The sequence below is a fragment of the Sciurus vulgaris genome (genome assembly GCF_902686455.1).
Source record: "Sciurus vulgaris genome assembly, chromosome: 15".
In the NCBI taxonomy this organism is placed as follows: domain Eukaryota; kingdom Metazoa; phylum Chordata; class Mammalia; order Rodentia; family Sciuridae; genus Sciurus; species Sciurus vulgaris.
Window position 1 is genome coordinate 11,540,185 of NC_136476.1, and position 21,745 is coordinate 11,561,929.

Sequence of the window (21,745 nt, forward strand, 5' to 3'; positions counted from 1 at the left end):
CCATAGACAGAGAAAGTAAGATGGAGTTTCCAGGGCCAGGGGGAGGGGTGAATAGGGAGTTGCTGTCTAGCAGGTAAAGAGTTTCTATCTGGGCTGGTGTGGAGTTCTACAAATGGACAGCGTGGGATGACTACACTACACCATGATCAGACTGTGCCTCTGAATTTCCTATGTGACACAGTTTGAACCCCAAGGGGTTTTTGGTTTTGCTTTTGTGGTACTAAAGATTGAAACCAGGAGTGTTCTACCTCTAAACTACATCCTCACGAACTTTTTGCTTTTTTTTTTTTTTTTTTTTTGGTACCAGGGATGGAACCCAGGGCACCTAACCACTGAACCATATCCCTAGCCCCCTTTTTCCTTTTTATTTTGAGACAGGGTCTTGTTAAGTGGCTTTGGGCCTTGCTAAGTTGCTGAGGCTGGTTTTGGACTTGGGATATTCCTTCCTCTACTTCCTGACTTGCTGGGATTACAGGTGTATGCCACCATACCCAGCTATTGGGTATTTGTTTTTAATCTCTTTATTAAAATTAGGACAAGATACTTCTGATTCACAACTTTATACCTTTAGTGCAGGTGAGTACAGTCAGAAGAAAAATATTGCTTATTTATTTATTAACTTATTTTTGTGGTACTGGGGATCAAACCCAGGACCTATACATGATAGGCAAGTGTTCTATCCCCAGTCCCAAAGAATGTAAATTAAAAGAGGTTTTGAAAATTAATTTAGGAGAAGATAGACAATGAAGGAAATATATTAGAAGGGTAGGTTTGGTCTCAGGTTGTCTGAAGAACTAAAAGGACCTTTTTGAGTTTAGTGTCATGAAAATTTAGGGGTCGAGAACAAAGATTATCTGGTTCTTTCTCAAAGGCTAGTGCACTTCCTTCTTAACCTCTGTGGTTTTACTGTTACCCTAATTTGCTGAAATTATGAGTAATAGCAAGACTACCTTTTACATGGGAAAAACCTGTCCTGTCTGGCAGGGTAATCCAATTGCAGAAGCTGAGTTTGATAGGCCCCAACAAAACTATACCTATTTATGAACACAGAATACAAAGGTGTCCTTAAAAGGAATTTTTAACCTCATTACCACTGCAGGCCAAAAAGGAGTATAAAAGATCTCATTGTCTACTTCCAAATTCTAGATGACCAATATATATTTCCTTTCTTCTTTTTTCTTAATCTAAATGTAGGTAGTTTCTAATGCTGAAGATGACACCACAGTTTTATGGAAACACAATTTTGGAATGGAAAGTCACTTTAAATCTCATTTTGTTCGCTCTAAATTTTGAAGATGAGAAAACAAAGCCACATGTCAAGAATGATACTTCAGCAGAGATATCTTATGGTGGCCTTGGTTTTTCCACTGAGGTTACTGAAACTGGATGAAACTGCAACCTATCCAGTTTGTCACAGACAGCAGGTCGGGCGGTGGTGGTGGTCTGAACAATCCAAATTTTAAATGCTCTAGCCTCCCCAAAAGATTTGTTAGTCTCAAAATTCTAAGTCCAATATCCTACATTTCTTTTTGGTTTCAGAGATAGCTCCCGAATTCTGGATTTTCAGTTTGCTAAATGTGATTGCCTAACTATTCACATTCCAAATGACAAAACACAGTGGGAACCATTAGCAAGAAGGAGGAGGGTTATCTTTGCCTAATTTTTTTCTAGCATGTTCAAAATTCATCTCTGCCTCTTCATATGGTCCCTTTCCTGAATCACATGATTGTCCATTCTCTGAAATCCAACATCATTCACTATTAGAGGCCACAGAACCAAAGAGAAGTGTGAAGCTAAGCAGAAATGAGTATAAATCCTAACAATAACATTTAATAATATGTTGCCTTGGCAAGTTGCTTTACCTCTCTGAATTTCAGTGTATCTTATCTGAAAAATGGAAATCATGGGGTTGGAGATGTAGCTGGCCTAACAGGTACAAGATCCTGGGTTCAATCCCCAGCACACTCTGTCCCAGCAATACCAATCTCATTTAGTGGTGATTTAAAAACCTATGTAGCACCCAGCAGAGGGATGCCCAGTAAAAAGACATCATCACCATCACCTCTCAATCGCAATAACTGAATCCCACATAAATCTATGGTAGGTTTCCATCCTCGTGTGTGCTTTAGTGAGTTGCTTCACGTCAGGATTGAGGCTTCCCTCTACTTGCACTGCTCCCTGGGCCTAGCACGGCTTTTTCAATTGGTAAAGACAAAATACACACATCTCAAGATATTTCAAAAATCATTCCTCCCTCACACACCTCAAAATGTAGAGTGATATCTTAGGTGCTTTTTGTTAAATATGCCTTTTAGTTCAGTCTTTTTCAGGAAAGGAAACTAAAGAACAGTACTTAAATGTTCCAAATTATAGTGTGTCAGGGAGTGGAACATGAATTCAAAGATCTTAGTGTTGGGTTCTACAAAATGAGCATTTTTAAAGAGACTAAAACAACTGGACTTATATTGGCTAGTGTTCTTAGGTCTTTGGGATTTATCTTAACCTTTTGGGACTTTGGTTTCCTAATCTGTACAAAGGAGTAAGTGGTCAAATTTGGTTAGGGGTTCCCAATTTCTCAGTGCAAAGTATTTTGTGGTTCCTTAACAGAAGTGTGATGGAGGGGGTGTCTGACTACCTACCAGGTCAATTGGGCCCTGGGTCAGGGAACTGGGGGATGACAGGGAAGTCCTACTGCAAAGGCCAAATACTTTTTCGGCATTGGGAAGTGGGTGCTGGAGATTGAACTAGGAGGTACTTTAACACTGAGCTACACCCCCAGCCTTTTTTATTTTATTTTTAATTTTGAGACAGGGTCTTGCTGAATTTCTAAGGCTGGCCTTGAAATTGTGATCCACCTGCCTCAGCCTCCTGACTTGCTGGGATTACAGGCATGTTCCACTGTAGACAGCAAAGGCAAAATACAAATACTCCATTCCCTCAAACTTGAAAACTTCTTGATATGCATTGATTACTGACACAAAATGTGTTCAGGACTGTGGTAGTTTCTTTTATTTTTTTACTTCCTTTAAAGATGATTATCAATAGATGGTACTTAAACAAAGTTATCTCAGAATTGAGGAAACTGGTAATATTAGTAGTTAGTAGTACTTTTTGCCAAGCATTTTATACACCTTTTTTCATTTAGCTTTCACAACCACCTTGTAAGTACCTATTTTTATTCTCACTTAACAGTTAAGGAAACTGAGGCTTTACCAGCTTTGAAGGTGGTCATTTGGTCCAGCTTATTGAAAGTAAGAAGTAAGGTCAGGGCTGACTCTCCAGGGAGCAAAACGAGGAAGTACAGTCTCTATTTCTGGCCATGAACAACACTGGATCCAGATATTAACAGCTTCTAATGATACTCACCTAGTCTCCTAACCTTTCAGGAGTCCCAGAGTCTCCCCAATCTTCCTGTGGGTGTGCATATTACAAATGCTCTCCAGAGGGCTTGAGCCCTACAACACCAGAGCAACCTCATCAATAGTAAAGGAACCCTCTGTGATCTAGACTCTGAACGTGCCTTTTAAATTGCTTCAAAAACCCAAGTGGCGAGTTTCCTTTATCATTTTTATTTGCTCTAAATAACATTTTGTTATAGTTATTGAATTTAATTATCACTAAAGCCAAGAATGAAGTAATTCTCAATATAAAGACATAAAAAAACGCTTGTGAGATGAAACTGTACTTAGAGAGGAACTGCACCTCAGTGCACAAAAGTTCATTAAAAACAGCAATTTCAGAAGTGCCAGGGAGTGCTGTTGACCACACAATATTGTTAAGTTGTGTTCATGTATATGAATATGTAGCAAAAGAATCCCATCATTATGTACAGCTACAACGAACCAATAAAAAATGTAGAAAGAAAAAAAAAGAAAGTATATTGCTGCATGAAAAAACAAACCTGCAGGAAGGGCTGGGGATACAGCTCAGTGGAAGAGCACTTGCCTAGCACGCAAGGCCCTGGGTTCCATCCCCAGCACCACAAAGGAGAACAAAACAAAACAAAAACAAAGAAAACCCCAGTAAGCCTCCAAATAAATATATTGTAAATGGGCAGTGGGAAAATGCAGTGGAGAGATGCACATACCCCAAACTACTCAGCAAACATCATCTCCTTTTTTATTCCTTGAGGGGGGGGGGTGTTTTATTCAAATAATTTTAATTTTGAATTTTCACTTCAGTAATTCTTTTTAAATGGTAAACCAAGATTTAAAAGATGCCAATGCTCCAGCTGAATCTATTTACAAGGCATTATAGTAAAGATAATTTCTTAAAAACGAAAGGACATTTATAATTCCATTTCATTCCACATCCTTTGTGTTCACTTTTTCTTTCTTTCTTTTTTTTTTTTTTTTTTTTTTTTTTTTGGTACTGGGGATTGAATGCAGGGGTGGTTTACACTAAGCTACATTATGTTTATTTTTTTATTTTGAGACAGGGTCTTGCTCAGTTGCTGAGGCTGGATTGGAACTTGCAATCCACCTACCTCAGCTTCCTGAATCACTGAGATTAGAGTTAAGTGCCACCACGTCTGTACCCCGACTCCTTTTTTTTTTTTTTTAAACACTGCTGGGGATGGAACCCAGGGCCCTGCATGCTAGACAAGGGCTCTATCACTGAGCCATATCCCCAGCCTACGGTTCACTCTTCACTTTCCCTCTGGTTCCTGTCTATGAAGACAGTACAGACTTAAGTAATTGCTCAGAAAAAAACAGCACCAGGGTTGGGTGTCTTGGTGCACACCTGTAATCCCAGAGACTCTGGAGGCTCAGGCAGCAGGACCTCAAGTTTAAGGCCAGCCTTAACAACTTGGCGAGACCCACAGCATCTTAGCAAGACCCTATCTCAAAACAACAAATAAAAAGGACTGGGGATGTGGCTTAGTGGTTAAGCACCCCTGGGTTCAATCCCCAGTAAAACACGCACGCGCGCACACACACACACACACACACACACACACAGACACAGCAGCAGCAGCAGCAGGAATTCAGTCTTCTATTCTGCTTTATTCAATTACTGGAAAAATGCCATAATTAGTTTGTATCTTATGGTTGAACATTAAGGGTATTTCCAAGTTTTATTGTTATAAATACAAGCTCCACTCATAGTTTTGTTTTCCCTTGGATTTTAAAGGATTTTCCTTGGAATTCCCAGAAGTAGCGCCTTTAGGTCAATATTGAGAAGCCTCAAGCCAGGCACAGTGGCACATGCCTGCAAACCCACCTACTCAGGAGGATGAGGCAGGAAGATCATTGAGTTCAAGGTCAGGCTGGGCAGTACAGTGAGACTATCACAAAACAAACAAAAGTTCCAAAATAATATATATAAATCTTTATGCCTCTTGATTTCCTTCTGAATGGGCCACTTAACACATACTGTCACCATTAAGAGCGGAGTACCATTTCTTCTACACCAACCATATAATTATTTTAATTATGCAGTACATATGTATATACTGTAATTATTTTTGTCACTATTGCAACTGTAAAATGGCATCATTAAGGTTTTTCTTTTGTTATTCTAGCAGCTGAGTATTTTCTTGGTGTTTGGTCAGATGTGAGAAGCAGGAGAGTGTGACATCAGTGATTTCTGGAGCCAGAAGGCCCCAGCAGGAACCTGGGAACCATCATCATCAACTCAGACTTCAGGAAGCCCTTAACCTCTCCCAACTTCAGCTTCTTTTTTAAATTTAAATTTACTTTTTAACTGATGCATAAAAATATAAAAATCCCATGTATTAATGAAGTAAGTGAGGTTTCAATACAAGTATATACAGTGTAACTTCAGCTTCTTTTCTGGTAAAAAAATAATCATTATAATTAATTTTAACCAATTTATTTGGGAAAATGACCACATATAACAGTATTTATTAAGAACACATAAAGCACTGGGCAAGGTGGTACACACCTGTAATCCCAGCAACTCGGGAGGTTGAGGCATGAGATTGGCAAGTTCGAGCCCAGTCTCAGCAACTTAGTAAAACCCTGTCTCAAAGTAAAACAGTTTTAAAAGAACTGGGATGTAGCTCAGTGATAAAACGTACCCAGGTTCAATTCCCAGTAACAAACAAACCAACCCAAAAGAACCAATTTATAACATGCTTACACTGTATGTAACATATAATGAGCCCTTTATAAACATTAGTAATTTATTATGATTGTTGATAATTCCTCTTTTCCAACATTTGTTCAAATCTTTAATTCCCATCTATAGGTAATTTTTCAGATACCAAAAGACAGAATACGTATTTCAAGCTTACTATTAAATACTTCAATGCACTGGACTTAATTCCAAACTGAACACCTATTATACAAAATCCATTCCTATGTTCTAGGGCGAAAAATACAAACATAAATAATGTATACTGCCTGCTCTGAAGAAATTCACATAGTGGTTATTTTGCCGAGCTTTCTGGGGGAAATTATAGGATTGGTCAATACAATTAAAAACTATTTTGGGGACAATGTAATCATTGTAAGGCTGAAAGGAATTTCAGAAAGAGGACAAGGTCCTAGAAGCGGGTCCTAGGAGCAGGTACTAGGTATTCTGAGTGTGGGTAGACTCTGACAACCAATAAATTTGGAGAGACTTAGACATAAAGCTGGTGAGGCAAGATACTGAACTGCTGCATTTTGCATTTCTTAGCTCTTAAAGATAATAATGTCTACTGCAAATATTTAAAGCTAGAGACATGGTATTCGGCATTTCTCCAAGTCATTTGATCAAGAAAACTTCTTGAAGCGGAGCAGCCTATCATGAGTCCTTAAAACAGTTTATCCGATTCCAAGGTTCACACTCACTTTTATTTTTACAGTACTAGGGATTGAACCCAGGGGCCCTCTATCACTGAGCTACACCCCCAGCCCTTTTTATTTTTATTTTGAGACAAGTCTGTAAGTTCAAGGTTGAACTTGAACTTCAATCCTCCTGCCTCAGCCTTCCTAGTACCCACTACACCCAGCTCACCTTCCTCTTTAATTCACAAGAAAGCTGAAGCCCAGGGGCATAGGTATTTTCTAAGGGTCAAGATGGAGCAGAAGACTGAGGGTAACCACAATGGGAACTTTACAATGGTTGGTAAATTTATACTGGTTGATTTAATTTCCTCGGCTCAATTCTAGTTCTTGGGGGGACCTGGAGAATGGGATCACACACACAACCACACATGAGAAACCTGACATTTTTTTGTGGTCAGTATCAGTCAAACATTGCTTCTCCTTTTTCATTCCCTTTTTCAATACAGATAAAGTTTTCTAACATAAGAAAAAAATTTCTGTATGAGTCCAACAAGAAGGCTGTTATTTTAAAAAAAAATGTTTACAACTGATTTTGGACAGGACATATTGCCAAGCATGATCAACTTATCAGGTAAGGCTAATTTCTTGCATGCTCTAAAATCACATATGCCATCAAAAACTGGGCTCCTTCCTACAGGACTCAATTTAGCTGAAAGGATATTCCTCAAAATGGTCAGAAATATCTGTGGATAGGAAATTAAGTAGTTACTGTAAAGGTTAATTTCCACTTATACATGTTTTTTAAATTCTGTATTTGTAGCCATGCCTCATATTTTCAGGGAACATACGAGTTCTCAGACAAAAAGTAATCAACATGGATAATTTGTCTGTAATTTACTTTAAGAAGATTTGGCAGGGATCTGGGGGCTTAGCTCAGTGGTAGAGCACCTGCCCAGCTTTAATGGGATCATGGGTTCACTCCCCAGCACCACAACAAGATAAAACAAAACCCCAAATAACAACAATAATAATTAAAAAAAAAAAAAAAAAAAAGGCATCAGGCAACATAGCCAGTAAGTTATACACATGTGGGTTTTCATCTATAACTTGTGGGGCTTGAGGGTCAAGAGACTCACACAGAACATCCCAGAAGCAGCCACACTCTAGCAGCAGCTGCTATGTCTGCTTAGGGCCTTCAAATCTGGAACCAGAGGTTTTGTTAATTAGCATGAAGAGCTAGAACTGGATCCTCTGTTGGTGAATTCATCAACTTCATTGGTTAACCTAACAGATATGAAATCAGGGTGCTCCACCTCTACTGGAAGGGTTGGGATATCTTAAAGGGAAGTCCTACATTTACATCCAAAGAACAAACAAGCTGCCAGGTGGTGATGTACCCCTGCTGTCCCAGCTCCTCTGGAGGCTAAGGCAGGAGGATCACGACTTCGCCTTAGCAACTCAGTAAGGCCCTAAACAACTCAGTGAGACCCTGTCTCAAATTAAAAAATAAAAAGGCTGGAGATGTGGCACAGTGATAAAGTACCCCTGGGTTCAATCCCCAGTAGAAAAATAAAAAACACAAAAAGCCAAAAAATGAACAAACAAGCCTGGCAAGCTGAACAACCCTGGACAATGCCCTAGGCACATTCCTTTGTCCAGCTGCCGATTCCAGATAATTCTTGATTACCTGCCTCCAATTCTATGGTCAGCCGAATGCTGCTGCTATGAAGCGTGCCTTAAGGGGACTGTTGCATGGCAGCACACTCTTCATGGGGGCACCCAGACAGAGACTTCACCATTCACTGTCACCTGCTCTAGTACAGCTGCCAGAGAACTGGAGCCTCACCAATCTGTTTACAAAAAGAACCAAACTGGCTCAGGCTAGTTCCCAACAAATGCTCTGAGGACAGCAGCACTTGAAGCCAGTGGATGAAAGAAGAAATTGCAAGGTCAATGATTAAATCACGGAGACCATCAATCTGCCCAGGAGCTACCCCAAGATATCTGAATGCCCGTGTTTAAAGAAACTTGCTTAAAGGTTTATATATGTATGTTTTTAATTGATAAATAATTGTGTATATTTATGGAACACGATGTGATACTCTGATAAATGAACACATTATGGAATGATAAAAAACACATTTTATGAAAAGACACTGTTTATCACTCTTCATAATTTCAACACTTTCTTTTACTCCAGTAATAATATTCTTTTTGTCTCTCTTTTTTTCCCCTTTGATACTGGGATTGAAGCTAGGGGCACTGTACCACTGAGTTGTTTTTTGTTTTTGTTTTTGTTTTTTGTTTTTTTAAGACAGGGTCTTGCTAAATCGCTAAGTTGCACAGGCTGGTCTTGAACTTTTGATCCTCCTGCCTCATTCTCCAAAAATGCTGGGATTATAGGCGTGTGCATTGCGACCAACAATTTTATTTTCTACTGAATGAACTTCAGGAATATATCAGTAGGAAGAAGCAGTTTTAAATCAGCTTACCAACAAGCAAGTTTTTAAATTGTCTTATTTACAAATATATATATGAATATATTTGCATTTGATACACACATACTTACAAATATGCATAAACACATGTATATAGTTACATTAGTAACTTTTATTTTTCATTCGTAAAGTTAGTAAAATTAAATCACTCAATGGTACTTTGTAGTTCATAATTTGCACCATCTCACCATATGCTTAATAGCCAGGTGAGCAAGGCCACACCGAAGGAGGGAGTCCCTAGCTCCCTCTCCACTTTAGGAAGTCATACTCACCCTACAGGACATAAGACTAACAAAGGCAACACTGGCAACCCAGACTTTAAATATTAAAACAATCTCGTTTTTTTTTTTTTTTTTACTTTTTTAAAATTTTTTTTAGTTGTCAACAATCTTTTATTTTTTATATGTTGTACTGAGTATCAAACCCAGGGCCTCAAACATGCAAGGCAAGCGATCTACCACTGAGCTACAACTCCAGTCCTGATATCTTTCTTAAACGTGTATAAAATTATAAAAAGTTCTCATACTTCCCTTCAGTACTCCAAAACACTATCCTTTGCATCCCGTTTTGGATGCCAATATGAAGAGCTCACAGTGGTCTCAATCTCTTTTTCTGCTCTACACAATTGACAAATACTGTAAGGGCCAAGCACCAAGAACTACAGCTCAATACAATAGAATGGTTTTGCTTTGTTTTATTTTGTTTGTGACTGGGGATTGAACTCAGGGGCACTTAACCACTGAGCCACATCCCCAGTCCTTTTTTATATTTTATTTGGAGACAGGGTCTTGCTAAGGTGCTTAGGGCCTCACTAAGTTGCTGAGACTGGTTTTGAACTAGCAATCCTCGTGCCTCAGGTTCCCGAGTTGCTGGGATTATAGGCATGTGCCACTGCACCTGGCTGCAGAATGGTTTTAACTATACCTGGGCCCACCACCTTGGATGAGCGGTTCTTAACCTTGGCTGTAAATGTGAACCACGGGGGAGCTTTAAATAAAACACCAAAAACAGTCCCCCTGCCAGAGATTTGATGGAATTGTTGGAGTTTGACCTGGGCATCAAAAATTTTCAAAGCTCCTCACATGTTCCTAATGTATAACCAATGTTGAAAGTCATTACCCTGCACTTGAACCTACAATGGGAAGGAGAGGGTTTGAAAAGGCCCTTCCCCTCCAGGAGCCTCACCTCTGGTTGAGTTCATGACCATCAGAAGATTCAGCTGTATAATAGCCTCGAAAAAAATAAAATACTTGGGAATCAATCTCACAAAAGAGGTGAAAGACCTCTACAATGAGAACTATACAACACTAAAGAAAGAAATTGAAGAACACCTTAGAAGATGGAAAAATCTTCCATGTTCTTGGAGAGGAAGAATTAATATTGTCAAAATGGCCATACTACCTAAAGTGTTATACAAATTCAATGCAATTCCAATTAAAATCCCAATGACGTACCTTATAGAAATAGAGCAAGCAATTATGAAATTCATCTGGAAGAATAAGAAACCCAGAATAGCTAAAGCAATCCTTAGCAGGAAGAGTGAAACAGGGGGTATTGCAATACCAGATCTTCAACTCTACTACAAAGCAATAGTAACAAAAACGGCATGGTATTGGTACCAAAATAGAAAGGTAGATCAATGGTACAGAATAGAGGACACGGACACAAACCCAAATAAATACAATTTTCTCATACTAGACAAAGGTGCCAAAAATATGCAATGGAGAAAAGATAGCCTCTTCAACAAATGGTGCTGGGAGAATTGGAAATCCATATGCAACAGAATGAAACTTAACCCATATCTCTCACCATGCACAAAACTAAACTCAAAATGGATTAAGGACCTCGGAATCAGACCAGAGACCCTGCAGATTATAGAAGAAAAAGTAGGTCCAAATCTTCACCTTGTTGGTCTAGGACCAGACTTCCTTAACAGGACTCCCATAGCACAAGAAATAAAAGCTAGAATCAACCACTGGGATAGATTCAAACTAAAAAGCTTTCTCTCAGCAAAGGAAACTATCAGCAATGCGAAGAAAGAGCCTACAGAATGGGAGAATATCTTTGCCAATCATACTTCAGATAGAGCACTAATCTCCAGAATCTATAAAGAACTCAAAAAACTTTACTCCAAGAATTCAAATAATCCAGTCGACAAATGGGCTAAGGAAATGAATAGATACTTCACAGAAGAAGATCTACAAGCAATCAACAAACATATGGAAAAATGTTCAACATCTCTAGTAATAAGAGAAATGCAAATCAAAACCACCCTAAGATTCCATCTCACCCCAATTAGAATGGCAATTATCAAGAATACGAGCAACAACAGATGTTGGCAAGGATGTGGGGAGAAACGTACACTCATACATTGCTGGTGGGGCTGCAAATTAGTGCAGCTACTCTGGAAAGCAGTGTGGAGATTCCTTAGAAAACTTGGAATGGACCCTCCATTTGACCCAGCTATCCCACTCCTTGGCCTATACCCAAAGGACTTAAAATCAGCATACTACAGAGATACAGCCACATCAATGTTCATAGCTGCTCAATTCACAATAGCCAGACTGTGGAACCAACCTAGATGCCCTTCAATTGATGAGTGGATAAAGAAACTGTGGTATATATATACAATGGAATATTACTCAGCCATAAAGAATGATCAAATTATGGCATTTGCAGGCAAATGGATGAAATTGGAGAATATCATGCTAAGTGAGATAAGCCAATCTCAAAAAGCCAAAGGATGAATGATATCGCTAATAAGTGGAGGATGACACATAATGGGGGGGAGGGAAGGGTTAGTGTTAGGGTTAGAGTTAGGGTTAGGGAGGGGGGCAAGTATGGAGGAAGGAAGTACTGTATAGAGGGTAAAGAGGGGTGGGAGGGGTGGGGGGAAGGGAAAAAATAACAAAATGAATCAAACAACATTACTCTATGTAAATTTATGATTACACAAATGGTATGCCTTTACGCCATGTACAAACAGAGAAACAACATGTATCCCATTTGTTTACAATAAAAAAAAAAAAAAGAAGATTCAGCTGTATGTGGAGTTTCTACTCCCTTTAGTCATCACGTATAAGGTCAAGGGAAGGAAGTAGAGCTATTAAGCTATGAAATGACATGAAAGAAACTTAAACTGCACCTTCTTAAGTGAAAGAAACCAGTCTAAAATGTTACATTCTGTATGACTTCAACTATATGACCCTCTGGAAAAGGTAAAACTAAAGAGACAGGAAAAAGATAAGTGGTTTAAAGAGTTAGCCTGGAGGGAAGGATGAACAAGTAGACAAGTAGAAGACAGAGGATTTCAGAGCAGTGAAACTATATTTTGTATGATATTAAAATAGGTTATAACAAATGTGCCTCTCAACCAGGAATGCTGATAACAGGGAAGACTGTATATGTGTGTGTGCAGGGGGGATGTGAGAAATCTCTATCTTCTGTTCAATTTTGCTATGAATCTAAAACTTTTCTCTAAAAAATAAAACCTATTATTATTATTATTATTATTATTATTATTATTATTATTTTAAACAGGAGGACTAGAGACATAGCTTAGTGGTAGAGCACTTGTTCAGTGTGCACAAGGTCCTGGGTCCAATCTCCAGCACCAAAAAAATAAAATAAAACAAAAAATGTTAAAAGACAGGAAGTAGTTTGTAGAAAAGGTGATGGGAGGCTATTTCCATTGTTTAGGGCCAAGATCAGCAGTAATCAACATTATTCATAACACTTTCCATGCGTCCTATATTGAAGCTTGAATTGGAAAATGCTCAAATGGGCCAGAGTTGTAGCTTAGTAGTACCGTGTTTACATAGCATATTCGAGGCCCTGGGTTCAGTCCCCAGTGCTACAAAAATAAAACTATTTGAAAGAAATAAAATGCTCAATAAGCACTGGTTGAATAAATATCTTCCTTCACACACAAATGCAGCAATCTCTACCAATGGTTTTGCCTTCTTTTTAGAGAAAAGCAAAGCCCTGCAATACTGGTTCCCAAGCCAGAAGCATCTTTATCCATTCCCTCCCTCTCTCCTCCATCACAGACCAATCTTCTGCCCATATCCTCTCATCATCTCTGAAAAAGGTCCTCTCATTTATTTCTCTCTCCCGCATCTTTAGCCTCTTGTTCTACCTGAAATTCTGAGGGGCATTAGAACATGTGCAAGTTTCTGCCATCTCAATCTGAAAACACACGAACAGAAAACCACAGACCCCAGATTTCCTCCCTACTCTGAATGTGTACTTGGCACTTCAGTCGTGTTAAACTGGCTTCTCCTCCTCCCCAAACAGAATGATGGAATGCTGTGGGGCCAGCCCCTTTTTCTTCTCTACCCACCTCTTTGGATGCTCCTTTTAAATGCAATGAATATTTACATGCAACAGCTCTCAGACACGTATTTCCACCGCAGATCTCTTCATGAATTCCTGATGCCTACTCCAAGTCTCCATTTGGATATCTTACAAGCAAAACATACTCAAATGGAATTATGCCCCCCACCGGGTGCCAACCCAGTCCTCCTCTGGTGTTCTCAAACGTCATACGTGCTTTCACCATCACATCCTTCTCAGTTGTTTGTGCCAGAAACTTCTGAATCATTCTCATTACCTCCTCTCTATCAGCCATATCCAAATAACCACCACCTTCTTACTGATTTTAACTACAAACTCAACCTCTGCCTCTCTCTGCCATTAAATTTTAGGCAATGCCACTACACCATCCCTGGGTACAAAATCCTTAGTTGGCACTGTTTACTCACACCCATTCCCCACCCCCACTCCAGGGTGGCCACATATGATTGCACAGGCTGTTTCAGCAGAGAGGACTGACACCTTTTGTCCTGGTCTCGCTGGGCCTAAGCGATCCATCTTTTTAAATTGGTCCACCTTATTTTTCTGGTTAATACTAAGGCATCGTAAAAGTAACGGCAGTGATCATTTAAAAAACACAAACCAAATCATCTCATTTGCCATTTAAAATTCTTTACTGGGTTCTCCCCAACATAACAGTAAAATCCAAAATTCTAAAAAGGACCCAAGAGACCTCATTCCCCAGTCACATTTCCCTCTAGCTCTCAACTCTTTCCTTCTGGAAATTCATCCCCTAATTCACCTGGCTATTTCCTACTCATTTTTTAGGTCTTATGTTAAATAATGATTTTTAGGAAAGACTTTCCATGAACAATCCCCACCTCCCAAACCAGGTTAGGTGTCCAGGTTGCACACTCTCCCACATTCTCTGCTTTTCTGAAGTACCACTGAAAACTGTGTAGCCTATGTGACAGTATGCCTGTCTGCCTGCTTCTCTAGTCACCAGACTAGATGATGCATAAAAAGGGACTATCTCATTCATAGCTGTCACCCTGAGCCAGCAATGCCTGACATGTAACAGATGCTCAGTTAAATAGTTGTTCAGAGAATGACTGAATAAATAGGCGGCTCAGATACCCAGAAACCTAAGCAACAATGTGGCTAGCTCTTTAGCAAAATAAAAATTAATCATGGGAGGATTTCTTAGTGACTTTACTGCACTGGCTACTATATACCTACAGACTCCTGATTGGAAATAGAAGTGTAATCAATGAATCAGGAACTCCAGATGTTCGACTGCAGTAATAACACTTCAGTTTTTGGATCTGCATTTGTGATCACACCCTTCCTTTTAGCTATGGGGCAGAGAACTTTATGAGGGCAGCTTTATGGCTGTGCAGCTTGTATAGTCAGTCATACAGAGTCCTGCACTTGGCTTAAGGCTCTTTTGTCGCCACTCTGAAATTAACTTTTTTTTTTTTTTTTTTTTTAAACAAGAAGCCCCACAAATTATGTTAGCCTGTCCTGAGTTTTGCATTAGTTTGATTTTTGGAAGGGGCCAATGGATAAGTCAACCCCTAGTTAAGAATGCATCTTTCATAACCATGGCTGTGTTTCTCCACCTTTCCAACTTATTTAAGACCTAATAAAAAAAAGGTTAAAACTTTAGGACTTTTTTTTTTTTTTTTTTTTGATATGAGCTACAGATCACACAGAGCTCCCTTTCATAAAGTTGAGATTTCTCAGCCTACAAAAACACATGACAATTTTAGTTATTACTGTTAGCTAAAACAAGTTTAATTTTTCCTAAAAATGAATTTTACTCTGCACGCAATTTAATCACACTGAATCTAAGTATTGGAATATTTGCTTAGTTTTGTTTGGGGTTCTGATATTAGAGGTTATACAATTTTTCCCAATTGATAAGTATGGTCTATTGATACTTCATGACCTTAAAAACCTGAAAGACATCAAATATGCTAAAAGGAGGAAACAAAAACTAGTTTAGAATTCCCTTTGTTTCCAACATTTCAAGCTTTATGCAATTGCTTTAGTCAGCTTTTTCACTACTGTGACCAAAAAAAGGCCTAACAAAAACAACATAGAAGAGGAAAAGTTTATTTTGGGCTCAGAGTTTTAGAGGTCTCAATCCAGACCAAGTGGCTGACTCTGTTGCTCTGGGTCGAAGGTGAGGCAGAACATCAAGGTAGAAGGAAAGGAGTCAGGACATGAGAAGCAGGAAGCAGACAGAGAGCTCTGTAGACAAGGGGCATAAACTAGAACCCAAAGGCCTACCCGCAGTGACCTATCTCCTCTAGCTACACCCTACCTGCATACAGTTACCCAGCCCCCACTTTAATCCCTATCAATGGTTTAGTGCACTAATTAGGTTAAAGCTCTCATAACCCAATCATTTCACCTCTAAGCTTTCTTGAATCGTCCCACACATGAGTTTTTTGGGGCATCTTATATCTAAGGCATTACAACGATTTAACGAATACATTGAACACTTGAAATTTATTTGGAGATAAAACTTGGCAGGACACATTTGCCATTCACAGAGAATACTGGTTTAGTAATCTTTATAATAAAAATGTTTTAGAAGGTTAATTGTTTAAATTTACAAATAGCTTCTCTAATCACTAAAAGTTTGAAACTTCATTGTATGCGACCTGTAGTCTAGTTCATAAATGTCTAGAGCATTTAAAATACTGATCTACTTTTTTCTCCCCTCAACCAGATGTGACTTTATTTTCCAGGAAAGAGTTGGGAAGGTCTATAGATATTTGGGGTTGTTGTAACTGGAGGGAGGGTGCTACTGGCATCTAGTGGGCACAGGCCAGGGATGCTGGTAAAGGTCCTACAACATACACACATTTTCCTGCCCTCAAAAGTAATTCGGTCAAAAGTGTCAGAAGTGCCAAAGTTGAGAAATACTGTTCTGAAGATATATGACATTTGCCTCAGGCAACAAGGAAACAAGACAACACTCAGCCATGCCTCCAGTGTCAACACTAAGAATACAGATAGTGCCCCCCAAGAACACACCACACCTGATTTATATGAACAGTCAGTGGGAAAATCTCTTTTAACACAGGGAGTTAGGCTTCTGACATCCTGACCTGGAACCATGAGTACATTGCTTAATACCAAGAATACTAAAAATAATAGTAAGTGTCCTTAGTTATCCCTATGAAAGATTTCGTTGTTCAATGCAACCTAAACACTACACACACCACAGAAAACAGTATTTGATAATCAAAAGACAGAATTTCCAACAGTACTAATTTCTATTTCTTACCACCTAATTTCATGAAAAATATGCAACATTTATATCATAAGTCAGAATTTTCCATTCACTTGAGAATTAATTATTATGTATAAACAGCAGTTTCTAAGGCAGAAATTGCCAAATGGATGCTGAATGAACAAAATCAGATTTGATTCTTTGTGTTAAAAAGAAGAGAGAGAGAACATTTAAAATCAGGTCCCACATTCTTTTAAAAGATAAAGATTTTTTTGGCTACTTTTGCAGAAAAAAATATAAAGAGGAGAAGATCTAGCTGCAATGGACCAAAATTTCTGTGTGGTTACTGGTGGGAGTGGCCAATACCCATCTAGATTTAGCAGATCCTCTGCAGGTCACCTGGTCCCCCAACAAGCACTCTTGTGCTTTACCTGTTCTGTTTCTGTAGATGGATGATATTGTGAGCCCACTTTAAAGGGAGAGTATTTCCTTATCATTAAGCAACTAAATTACAAATGGAAGAATAGCAACTCATGAGTCAAAGTAGTGTTGCAATTAATCAAGGATGAAATGTAATCAATGAAGAATGGAATCCAGTAAAATCTGGAGTGGAAATTAAGGAGGTACTTTACAGGGTCAAGTTGAAGGAAGGGTAGAGAGGTGGCAAGCAACTTTCAAACCCTCACCATGAAATGGGGGGGGGGGGGAATCAACCTGTTTCATCTACCAATGAAACACTTTTAAAAAATAAATTCACAGCCTGGGGATGTACCTCAGTGGTAGAGCATTCACCTAGAATGCACAAATCCTGAATTCAATCTTCAATACCACAAACATTAATTAATTAATTCACACCAAGCATGTAATCACAGCAACTTGGGAAGCTGAGGCAGGAGAATCACAAATTTGAGACCAGCCTCAGCAACTTGGTGAGATCCTGTCTCAAAATAAGAATTAAAAAGGACTGGGAATGTAACTCAGTGGTAAAGCACCCCTGGGTTCAATCCCCAATAAAAACAAAAAGTAAATTAGCATGCATGTACCAAAATAACACAATGAATCCCACTATTATATACAATTATAATCCACCAACAAGGAAAGTAAATTCACAGTACCATATATTGTATTTAAAAATAAAGAAGTTAACCATTTCTAAGAAATCAAGGTTCCCAAAACTATTATTTACCAGTAAGAAATGATACCCCCACGCACTGAGTTTTCCTCCCTGCCATAAATGAAATCTGTTACCACACCCTCCTGCAGGAGGATCTGTCTGCAATGGTCTAAGCTCCAAGCGGGTAATTTACACTGATCTTTAAAAACCATTAACTCCTCCTCCTCCCTCCAACAAAACAAACCTGTCTTTCAGAACAGCTCTGAAAGAGGGGCAGGATGCCAAAGGAAGAGACCACGTTTCTCCCCTACCGCTCACCAAATGAAGGCCACAAAAAGCTACGGCCGCCTTTACAGCTCAACGCACCATTACTTTCTCATACACCGCATATCCTCCCACCTTGCCTCTTGCCCCATTATTTGTAAAAAGACTACTCTCTTCTCTGTAGAAAAAAAAATAGACAAAGGGCGTGCAGGGCAATGTTTATAGGTATCTACAGGATGCCAAATGACCACAGAACTTAGCTCCACCTGGGCAGCCCGCAGTTACCACCTTGGTTCTGCAGGCGACCTCCCCCATCGCTTCCTAAATAGGAGGAGGTGTCATCCGCAAAGTGCCTCTTTTTTACCCTGTCCGAAGAGAAAGCGTTTCGAGATGTGCGCAGGACTTTGCACTTCCAAAAGTAATAACCCCAAATTGGAGAAACTGACTCAAAGATTGGATATTAAAAACAAAACAAAACAAAACAAAAGCAAAATGTGTTTAAGAAGAATCGCCTGTTTTCGAAAAAGATCCTGCAGCACGAGGTTCCTAGACTCGTGCGAGAAGAAAAGGGGAAGAGCAAGAAGGAAGAGGGCTTTGAAACCCGCACAGAATAGCATTTCTGTTTCTAATTGTTTAACCAGGGCGAGTCATTAATTATTTCAGCATCAAGTTTATCAATAAAATGGGGGGCATATGCTTCTTCGTTGGGCTGTGGTTAGGGTTAAACAGAGTCAAAGTTAAAGCTCCTGGTACCCAAGAGAGGGCAGCAACTGTTCACTCCTTGCCTAACCATGACCTCCCATTTCTGAGCTCCTACTCGCTACGCGGAAAGACTTCCACTTCCTGGAAGTGAATTCCAGGTGACACTGGGAACCGGTGTCCCAGTCCCGGGACGGAAAAGGAGGATCGAGAGAGGACGCGCCGCTCCATCCCCAGTTCCCCGAGCACTCCGAACGCGGGTTCCGCTCTCTCCCGCCCCAGCTCTGCTTCCTCTTCCCAGGCGGAGCCCATCCCGCATGGAGCAGAAGGGTTCTGGCTAAGAGCCGGCTCTTTCGCTCGCACCCTTCCCAGTTCTCTCCCACTGCCGGGAGGCCAGGCAAGGGAGCCGCTGGGGAGTTGGTTACCTGGAGCAAGCGTCTGGTCCCCGGGCGCAATAAATGCCCTAACCTGAGTACAAGATCGCTCCTCGGGCGCGGTACCCGTTGCGCTCACGGCGGGCGCCTCCAGAACCTCCCGCCGGCGCCACGCCTCTGGCTCCACCCCTCAAGGCCCCGCCTCCATCGGCCCGGCCCACCTCACACCCGCCTCGCCCACCTGCGCGGGCGCGGAGCTGGGGGCGCGTGGCTCCTAAACTGAGGTCAGGGCGCCCTCTGGGCACTACCGTGGTCCGAGATGAGCGCAAGCGTCCAAGGGCTCCCTTTCTTCCTAGAGCGCTCAGAAGTCTTTGATTCTCTGAACTGAGTAAGGGCTAAGTTACTTTTAAAAAAATGTTATGCCCCCTTTCTCGGAGGCGGAAACGCGAGAAGTGCTGCTTGTATGATTTTTAAAATGAATATGTTTTTAAAACAAGAAAAGTTTAAATATCAGTGTTCTTTATGTCATGTACAGTTTAGAGATGACCATAGAAGGTTCATTGTTTTCCAGGTGAGCTTTGCTTACTAAATTTAGCGTTTAAAACCTCATAATAGGGGGTTGAAATACAGCGCAGTGACAGAGCACATGCTTAAGCATTCTTGAGGCCCAGGGTTCAATCCCCAGTACCAAAAAACTAAGCAAAACAAACCTCCCCCAAACACCAAACCTCCAAAACAACAACAGAAATCTTCATAACATTCATGTTTATTTTTACATAAAAAAAGATTAAGTTAAATCGTGAAACAATCCACAATCGCATGAAAATTGGATAATACCCCTTTTCCACCCATGTAGCATATGGCTTTGCGTCAATTATAAAAGTTGGCACAGTCTTATTTGTGACGAGAGGAATATTGTGTCTATCTTCTGTTGGATTCTTAGCTCCTAGAAAGCAGAATAGGAATGTATTCATCTTCAAATCATTTACCTATTCAACACACAGGTATAGAAGAAACTGAAGGAACAACTGCATGCACCTTACCCACCCACACATCCTGATATAGCTGCTGGGGAAAGCTGAAACCTTGTCAGTTGGGTGAGTTTCTTTGTAACAGGTAAACTTACCTTGTATTCATCATCCCACCTAAAGGAAGCAATTACTCAGGTGAGAACTGTGGCTGTAGAAGGCAGGGACAGTCTGGTCTGGTCTGCAGGGAAACACTGAGTCTCTGGGGCCCACCCTCTTGGGCTTTAGACTTGAAGAGTTTAGATACCCTGGGGAGTGCCTGCTAAGACTTCATGCAAATGATGAGTGAAGAACAACAAAGATGTGCAAGTTAAGTGAAGCATAAATTAGTGACAACATGAAAACCACAAGGGTTTCATGTTAACTCAATGTGTCCTTTCTGGTAAGATCTGGCCTTTTCAATGCTTTGAAATTCTATGAGGATTGCTTTGGACTCCCTTTTCCCACTTCCTGTCACACCCTACTCCCTGGACCCAAGTTACTGAATAAGGTAACATCTCCCAGGCCAACTATAGTGACAATGATATAGGTCTTAATGATATATTCCTGAGGCAGGGTAAATCTTGCCTTTTTCCCCCCCAGGAGATTCCTTCTTCAGTGATGTTCTTAGAACATCGTGCTTTAATTTAATGTAGGAAATTAATTTTTTATAGTGCATTATGTTTAACTCAGCGGTAGAGTCCTTGCCTAATGTGCATGAGGCCCTAGGTTTGATTCTCAGCATGGAGTTGGGAGGCGGAGAACATAATGTGCAAGATCTACAATATGGGAAACACATGAGCTCCTTTTAATCTGTAGTTTATGTTTTTCTTGTGGAAACAAACTCAAAATATCTCCTGCAAAATACACTAAATTTGCAGTCAGTCCAAACTAGAAAAAAATAGAATCTACAATTTGCTTTCTCCTTAATCCACATGACTGTGTTTACTAAGAAACAAAATGATATTTTTTAAAATCCTTAAGTAAAACCATGGAGAAAGCATATATGCTGTGAAAACCCTCAATAATTCATTATGAAGTTAAGTTGATAAATTTTAGTAACTGGATGGTTGAAGCTATGCCTATCAACTCTTTTTACTAGAATAAACTCTTTCCTCCATCCTCATTTGACTAGTTTGGTTTTTTTCCTGAGTTTATAGTATATTTTGAGTTTGTTTCAAATCAATAGTACTGGTATGCTTATAAGAACATCAAAACTTTTTTTTCTTTTTAAAGTGCTCGGGATGGAATCCAAGGTAAGTGCCCTACTGTTAAACTACATCTCCAGCCTCTGAAAACACACACTTAATTTCAATAAAAGTAGATTAAATTTGTTACTGGCAAGATAGACTGGAACTTTAAATACATGTTGTGAAAGTCATGCTGATCTGTAACACTTTATGCCAAATTGTACTTCATTTACATTATGAACCCTGATGAATCTGATCATCCAATTATATGGTATATTATTTTGATATCTAAATTAATTTC

General features: G+C 39.8%; 1 protein-coding gene across 3 annotated transcripts in view; it reads right to left on the bottom strand.

Annotated features, from left to right (window-relative positions):
• Positions 1-19,423, bottom strand: part of GCNT1 (glucosaminyl (N-acetyl) transferase 1) — a 32,574-nt gene extending 13,151 nt beyond the window's left edge. The window contains exon 1 of one of the 3 annotated variants that reach the window (XM_079112101.1): positions 19,299-19,423. The gene's annotated coding sequence lies outside the window, so the exon portion shown is untranslated. Of the gene's footprint in view, positions 1-18,044; positions 18,066-19,298 lie in introns of those variants that run through there. The other 2 variants (XM_079112102.1, XM_079112103.1) reach the window with 2 other exon arrangements.
• Between the last annotated feature and the right edge of the window lie 2,322 nt (positions 19,424-21,745).